The sequence below is a fragment of the Bos taurus genome, chromosome 5 (genome assembly GCF_002263795.3).
Source record: "Bos taurus isolate L1 Dominette 01449 registration number 42190680 breed Hereford chromosome 5, ARS-UCD2.0, whole genome shotgun sequence".
Taxonomy (NCBI): Eukaryota; Metazoa; Chordata; class Mammalia; order Artiodactyla; family Bovidae; genus Bos; species Bos taurus.
Genome location: NC_037332.1, coordinates 75533524 through 75541650, shown reverse-complemented (window position 1 = coordinate 75541650; position 8127 = coordinate 75533524).

Sequence of the window (8127 nt, the reverse complement as noted above, 5' to 3'; positions counted from 1 at the left end):
TCCCCACTCACTCGGCTAAAAATGGCCCAGAAAATTTGCCTTGGCAATTTTCCTCCCCAACCCCCGTCTCAATGTTAAGTATCCAGGGGAGATACTAATTAGATAAACCTCGTGTGGCATGATTGGTAGCCCAGTCTGCTGCAGGCAACCCATCCCCATTCATTCTGATGCATTTATTGAACTCCTACTGTGTGCATGGCACTGTTCAAAGTAGACATTGGATTGCAGAGACTTGGGATCGCTTGGGTCAGGGCTTGGTGTTGGTCAACCCCAGGGTTTGAGAGGGTGTCCCTGGCCAAGTGTCCAGTGACTGTAGTAAAAACAGGTGCAGGAGAGCTCCAGCTGCAGTGGTCAAAGCAACCATCCGGGAGCTGAGTAAGTCAGCGAAGTCTGTTGCTTGTGATTTATGCAAATAGGAGACTAACAACGAAACCTTTACCACTGGGATCCCAACTCAGATGCAGATGCTGCTGGGGGAGGCTGTGGGGGACAGATCACAGAAACAGTGCTGAAAATGATGACAGCAACATGCAGTGAGTACTTAGTAGGTGCAGGCACTGTTCTGAGTTCCACTCATCAGTTCTTTCTTTCAGTTTTCACACCACTTATAGTTATTGTCTCATTTTCTATATGAGAGAGCAAAAGCATAACTAGACCAAATAACTTGTAACTCAGGTCTTATGCTAATAAGAGTCAGAGTCAGGACTTGAACTCAGGCTTCAGGCTTCAGTACTTGTGTTTTTAACCCAGACAGTGGAAAACAGTTAGGAGTGGTGGGGGTCTGTGTCATGTTGAAATTGCTCAGGGGAGCCACCACTGACAGTTGCTGTGTTGGGAGGCAGACCCAGGTCTTTGAAACATTTAAGGGAAGCTGGAGAGTATAGTATCCTGTGTTTTAAATATTGGCAACTAACTTTAAAAAAAAAAATTAAAACACAAAAAGGCCAAGCAAAATGTGTCTTCTTGGGAAGAATAAAGGAAAGCCATCTTCTGGGATTTACTGTAAAAGGTTGCTTCCTCCAGACCTTGGCTGGGCTGGGTGCTCCATCCTCCCCACCCTGTGCTCTGAGTCCCACTGTGAGCCTTTGCAGGCCCTGATCCCGAATGCCCCATTCATTACTGGATTCCAGCACCTGCCACAGGATGTTCATTGAGTGAATGTATAGACTGTGAAGGGGTGAGAGGAGGGAGAGGCAGTTACATAGAGGTTCCAAGAACGTGGACTTGCATAGAAATCAGAAACCAACGAGGACAGCCGTCGGGACAGAACCCACAGGCATTAGGACCTCATGCAGCCCCACCAGCATGAGCAGCTGCCCTGATGACATGGAGACTCAAGGAGAAGAGAGGCACCATTCAAGGCCAGAGCCAGTGCTGGGGTTGCCTCTAAGGGCAGCAGGAAAGAGGCTCTTTGGAGAGCCTTCTGTTCCTTCGACCTTGAACAGGACTCCCCCGGAGGAGCAAGAGTCAGACTCTCAAACTCAACTGCCTATAGCGAGGAGCTCTGGCTGCAACAATATTTGAGGCTATACACACACGTGTGTGTGTGCCTTGGAAAATTTTTTTAACTTTCTACCTAAGAACTTGAATGCTCAGTAATGATATTGCCCTTTGGTTTTATTTTTAAACATTTAATTTGGGTCAGAGTGCTGACAAGAGCACAGGCTGGGAACCTGGGTAATTTGCGTTTCAGCCCCAACCCTGTTTCAGCCATGCCACGTGACTTTGGGTAGTCTATTCACCCCAACCCCCTGCCTGGAACCCCTTCTGCTGGGACCCCACGGTGGAGAAGGCCAGGTTGAATGACGCATAAAGAGTTTCCATTCTGTGTCCCCAGCGGCCTGGCCTGAGGCAGCGCCTCTCAAACCTCAAACCCCTGATCAGAAGCCACTCCCCTGACCGCCCGGCTGGGAAAGGGCAGGCTGGAGACCTGTGAGTTCTCACCTGGCAGACAGAGGCCAAAGGCCAGGGTCCAGGAGGGCTGAGGGGGCCAGGAGAGGGGTGGCAAGGGGGGAGGGACACACACCCAGAGGGGATGAAGTCAGAGGGCTCTGAAGTCAGGGGTTCCTAGGTCTGAACCCCAGCACTTCCTGCCGTGTGACCAAGAGCCAATGACACCTGCTTTCTCAGCTCCACTTTCTCACCTGCAAAATGGGGTCAAGCGGCCATTTTTTAAATTAGGGGATGAGGCCAGCCATGTGTTTGGTTAGTAGTAGCGTAAAGTCACAGAGTCTCAGGGCCTCTATGGGGATCCTGGAGGAACTTAGGACCTTGAACCCCTCTGCAGGTGAGGGAACTCAGGCCACCAAGACGATGACTCCTGCGAGGGCTCCTGTTTGGCTCCATGGCAGCCCCTTCCTATGGATTCCCCTTCCTGGAAGCACTAAGGAGCATCTCTAAGGCTACCAAGGGCCCTGTCCTCCATCTGCCATTGTGAGGACAGAGGTCTTCGCCTGTTCCACTGTCTCCCAGGGTGGGCTGCATCCCTCAGGGGCAGACACTGAGCCTTGCTTGTTTCTGTGACCTGGGGGCCAGCACAGGCCAGCACCGTGTAGGTGCTTGACACCTGTTTAAAGAAGAAGTGAGCTAGCGACTGTAGGTGTGCAGTGCATTGGACAAAAGTAACAGAGAGACCCCTGCCTGGTCAGCCTCTGAAGATTTGGTTGAGGCAACGGGAAAGATGGGTGCATCTCAGGGAGTTTCCTCCCCACTGCTCACCTCCATGGAGCTCCAGAGCCTGCAGGAAGGAGAAGGGGGCAGGTTGGACCTGTGTCTGTGTGGGAAGAGGGTGAGGACATTAGGAGTTCAGAGAGAAAACAGGCTTTAGAAGTGACATGAGGACCCAGGGCAACATGGATCTTTGGAACAGCAGTCCACGGTGATGTCAGTGACCAGCCTGTTCCCAGCCTCTTATCGTGTCTGTGTCCCCAGAAGATATGTGGAAATATCAAACTCTAGTAGCTCTGGATGTGACCTTATTCGGATCTAGGAATTTTTGCAGTTGTGAATAGATGAGGTCGCTACGTGTGCCCGGATCCAACATGACGGGTGTCCTTAAAGGAAGAGAAGAGACACTGAGAAAGACACGCAGGGAGAAGACCATGCAGCAAAGGAGGCAGAGGTTGAAGTCACGCTGCCGTGACCCAAGCAAGGGTACCAGCAGCCACCAAAGCTGGGAGAGGCAGGAAGGAGCTTCCCTTAGAGCTTGCAAGAGAGTGTGCACCTGTGGGTACCTTGATCCTGGACTTGAGGCCTCCAGATCTATGAGAGAAAGAGTTTCTATTGTTTTAAGCCACCCCGCTGGTGGTTCCATGTTAGGACAGTCCCGGGAAACAATTACACACCACCTTGGCTAGAAGAGCCTCCTCTTTCCAGACACTGTCTAGACAGCATCTGTCAGGGCACCTGGAGCCCGCCCTTCACCCCTCACCACAGCCCTTAACTGTGAGCCCTGTGCTTCCTCAGAGGGTGTCAGAGCTGGCTTAGCCAGTCAGAAGCCTTCCCCAGGGATATCCAAGCTCTACTCTCACTAGCCTTCTTGAGCTCTGAGACTTGCTAACCCACAAGACAGGCTGACCAGGAGGGTTAGCACTCTCATGTCTCCCAGCCTCATCCCCCTGAGACAGTCAGTCTGTGTGCTGGACTGAACAGTGTCCACAGAACCCATGTCCACCAGGAATCTGGGACACACGGTCTTTGCAGATGTAAGCCAGCAACCATGAGGTCATCCTGGGTTAGAGGGGCCCTAGATCCTCTCTAACTGGTGTCCTTATACCAAGAAGGGATTTGGACCCATAGACACAGACATACAAGGAAGAGAACACGTGACCATAAAGGTAGAGATCAGAGTGATGCTTCTCCAAGCCGAGAAATGACAAGGATTGCTGGTGACAACCAGAAGCTAGGAAGAAGCAAAGGAGGGTTCTTTCTTCCTTCAGAGAAAGAATGAACTGATGTGGGATTGTGGACTCCCCTCCAGAATTATGAGACAATATATCCCTGTCATTTTAAGTCATCCAGTTTAAGCCACTTTGTTACGGCCACCGAGGAAACTGATATACCTTCCATCAAAGAGATCGGTTCCACCTGCCCTAGGCTGTGCATCCTGGTGCGGGGAGGGGCGGGGGGGGCAACCTCTTCTCTCAGGACCTCGGTCTCTTCTGCTGCTGAGTGGAGACATGCAGTCCCACTCCCAAGCCTGAACCTGAGACATCACTGGGGCTCCAGCTGGGGGCCAAAACTCAAAATACAAGGTTACCATCCATGGATTAGACAGGAACTGGTACTTGTTCACTCAACAAATGTTGGCTTGTCCTGTTTGCCAGGCCCTGTTCTAGGCTGGGATCCTAGATGGGACAAGACAGAAAAACCCTTTGTCTTCATGGGGCTCACAGCCTAGGGGTGGGGAGAATAGGGCAGGGATGATTTCAGAGGCGTGTTGTGACACAATTTGCCTCTGGGCTGTTGAAGTCCTCGCTGTGGGGCTTTCCTAAGTTCAGATAAGGTCAGCTTCCCCAGCCTCCTCCAATGTGACTGAGCTCAAGACATCATTAAAAATGCAGATATTTGGCTCTTCAGCCTCTTTGGTGGCCAGTCGTGAGCACCTGCTGTGTTCACACAGCACAGACATGGTTGCCATGGCATTTGTCCAGCGCCTCCTGTTAGTTTGCTTAATGGGCTGTGTAACAAAGTACCCCAAACTGAGCAGCAATTTTTTGTCCATGCTCCATGGCATGTGGGATCTTAGTTTCCCAACCTGGGATCAAATTTGTGACCCTGCAGTGGAAGCTCAGTGGAACCACTGGACCACCAGGAAGTCCTAAAACTGAGCAACTTAAACAATGGCAATGTAATGGCTCACGGTTCTGGAGGTGAGAGGTCCAAGATCAGGGCTCTTAGCAGGCTTGGTTCTTTCTGCAACTGTGAGGGAGAATCCATTCCGTGCCTCTTCCCTGCTCTCTGGTAGTTTGCTAGTGATCTTTTGGCTTACCTCGGCCAGTAGAAACATCACCCCGATCTCCGCCTTCATGTTCACATGGAATTCTCCCTGTGTATCTGTCTCCAAATTTCCCTGTTTCATAAACCCATGAGTCATATTTGATTAGGGACCCGCCCTTCTCCAGTGCGACTGTCATCTTAACTCATTACATTTGTGACTTTATTTGTAAATAAGGTCACATCTAGAGCTACTGGGGGGTCACATATATGAATTGGGGGTTCACAGTTCAACACATCACAGGCACCTTCTCTGTGCTTCCAGAAAGTCAGGCAGCACCTGTCCGGCTGGCAGGCACCGAGGGCTGAGGTCAGGGTTGTGACTCGCTGCCCCAGGCCTCCACCTCAGAGAGTCAGCTCGTCTTCAGAATGTCTTGTGAAGAGGAATGCTAACGTCCACCTGTCCACCTTTCCACCCAAGGGCTTTTCATAATGTCCTGCTCTGTTGAAAAGACGTCAGACGTGTCTTCTCCACGTCCCTTTCCCAGCACCCAGGACAGCCTGACCCTTCGTAGGCACTTAATGTATGTCTGTGTGATTAAATAAACTAGGAGTTGTGAGTTCAGATTTCACCAGGGCCTCAGTTTCTGCAAACTGGGGCTAAAAATGGTATCGACTAAAGGGTGGTTGTAAGAAGTAAGTAAAGTAATCCGAGAAGTGCTAGGGGTAGGGTCTGGCCCACAGTCAGTATTCCCCACAGCGCTGATCAGGACCTGGAGGGCCCTTATCACAAGGCTGCGATGCCGGGTGAGGGAGCATGCAGCTGCCTGCCCCTGCCCCTGACTCCTCCCTAACCTTGGATTAAAAGAAAGGCAGCCAGGGATGTCCCTGGTGGTCCAGTGATTAAGACTCTGTGCTCCCAATGCAGGGACCACAGATTCGATCCCTGACTGGGGAACTAAGATTCCGTATGCTACATGGCATGGCCAAAAGAATAATAATAATAAAACAAAAGGTAGCTGATGTTTTTTAAGAGCCTCCTGTGCACCAGGCACAGAATCTGCCATTCACATCCAGTTTCTTCTTTCTGCCTTCAACGACCCAGCTTTGTGGTCCCCATTCCACAGGTGACAAGATGGCAGCGCGGGGAGGTGGCACGTCTTGCCAGGTCACAGCAGGTGGAGGCTCTGAGATTCGGGCCAGGTCCTCTGTTCTCCGGCTGGATCTTTGCCGCCTGAGCGTGGTGCACATGCTGAAGCCTGTCTCTCCTTGTCCTGCTGGGTCCACCCTGCTGTGCCCCGAGGCCTCCAAGCCTCACGGGCCAGGACTCCAAGGGCCTCTCTGCCCCTGGAGACCAAGGGGACCCAGTGTTAGTGTGAAATGCAGATTACCAGGGAACAGCAAGGCCTTTGTCCCTTGTTTGTGGCTGTGTCTCGCTGCCTCAGGGACGAGGGGCACGCTGTTGCCCCATTGACAGAGGTTTAATCAAAGTTTCTTTCTTTCTTTGACTGTACTACGAGGCATGAGGGATCTTCCCTGACCAGGGATCGAATCTGCACCTCCTGCACCAAGAGTGTGGAGCCTTAACCACTGGACCACCAGGGAAGTCCGTCAGTTGACAGAGGGAAGCCTGTCCCAGTGGTGGGCGGCCCCAGCCCACAGTTCTCTGAGCTCTTGGGGAGTTGGCACGCTGCCCCTGCTTTCAAACATCTTCCTTGGCACTTTGCTGCCCCCCCAAGTCAGCCCCTCCCCCCAGGCTGTGACCAATCGATGGCTGGATGTCGACAAGTACAGAGGACTGATTGCACAAGATCTGCTTTTCAAAGACTGTCCAGCTCCCAGGGAGAAGGGGGTGGTGGTGGGATGAACCGAGAGATTGGGATTGACATATATACACTATTCATACTATGTATAGAAGAGATAGGGATTCCCTGGTAGCTCAGCTGGTAAAGAATCTGCTTGCAATGCAGGAGACCCCAGTTAGATTCCTGGGTTGGGAAGATCTGCTGGTGAAGGGATAGGCTACAGACTCCAGTACTCTTGGGCTTCCCTGGTGGCTCAGCTGGTAAAGAATCTGCCTGCAATATGAGAAACCTGGATTCAATCCCTGGGTTGGGAAGATACCCTGGAGAAGGGAACAGCTACTGACTCCAGTATTCTGGCCTGGAGAATTCCATGGACTGTATAGTCAATGGGGTTGCAAAGAGTTGGACACAACTGAGCGACTTTCACTTTCACTTTTCATAGAAGCAATAATAATGAGAACCGACTATAGCATAGGGAACTCTACTCAGTGCTCTGCAGTGACTTAAATGGGAAGGAAATCCAAAAAAGAGAAGATATATGTATATGTATAGCTGACTCACTTTGCTGAACAGTGGAAACACAACATTGTAAAGCAACTATACTCCAATTAAAAAAAAAAAAGACTCCCATTACCAGCCTGCCTCGTCCAGGGACCTGGGCTACTTTGGAGAAGGACAGAGGCAGGGCTTGGGGTGTCTCTGTCTACACCCCAGTGCTCCTTGCTCCCATCCTAAGTGCCTCTCTCTTGGAACGTTTTTGGGGAGGGGGGTACCAGGGCCTAGCAGGAGGGGAGACTGGAGGGAGGAAGGAAAATTGCCCTGGGGCTGGGGGCGATGGAGGGGAGTCAAGGCTGAAGTAAGGGTTAGGACTCAGGCAGGGTTAAAGAATAGGAGAAGTGAGGGAAGGTATTCCCAACCCAGAATCCCTAACCAGCCCCTCCATGTACCCTCTGCTGGAGCCCAAGCCAGTCCTTCTCCTGCCTGGAGGTAGCCAGCAGCCTGTACACACCCAGAAAACCCTGGTTCCCAACAAGTGCTTTGGAGCATGGCCACATCCAACCACCATCTCTGCTGCATTCCATTCACTACCACACTTGTGATTCCAATGTTCTTATAGTCATATTAAAAAATGTAAAATTAAGCAGGTGAGATGAATTTTAATAATATATTTTATTAACCGCATATTGCTAAGTTATCATTTCAACATGTGATGAACCTAAAAAATTCTTCTTCAGCTATTTTATTTTCTTTGCACTCAGTCTTCAGTACCTGGTGTGTATCTTACCCATGCAGCACATCTCAGTTCAGACTGGCCATGTTCCAGGGGGGTCAAGAGCCACATGTGCCCAGAGGCCACCAAAGTGGACAGTACAGCTCTCCAGAATCA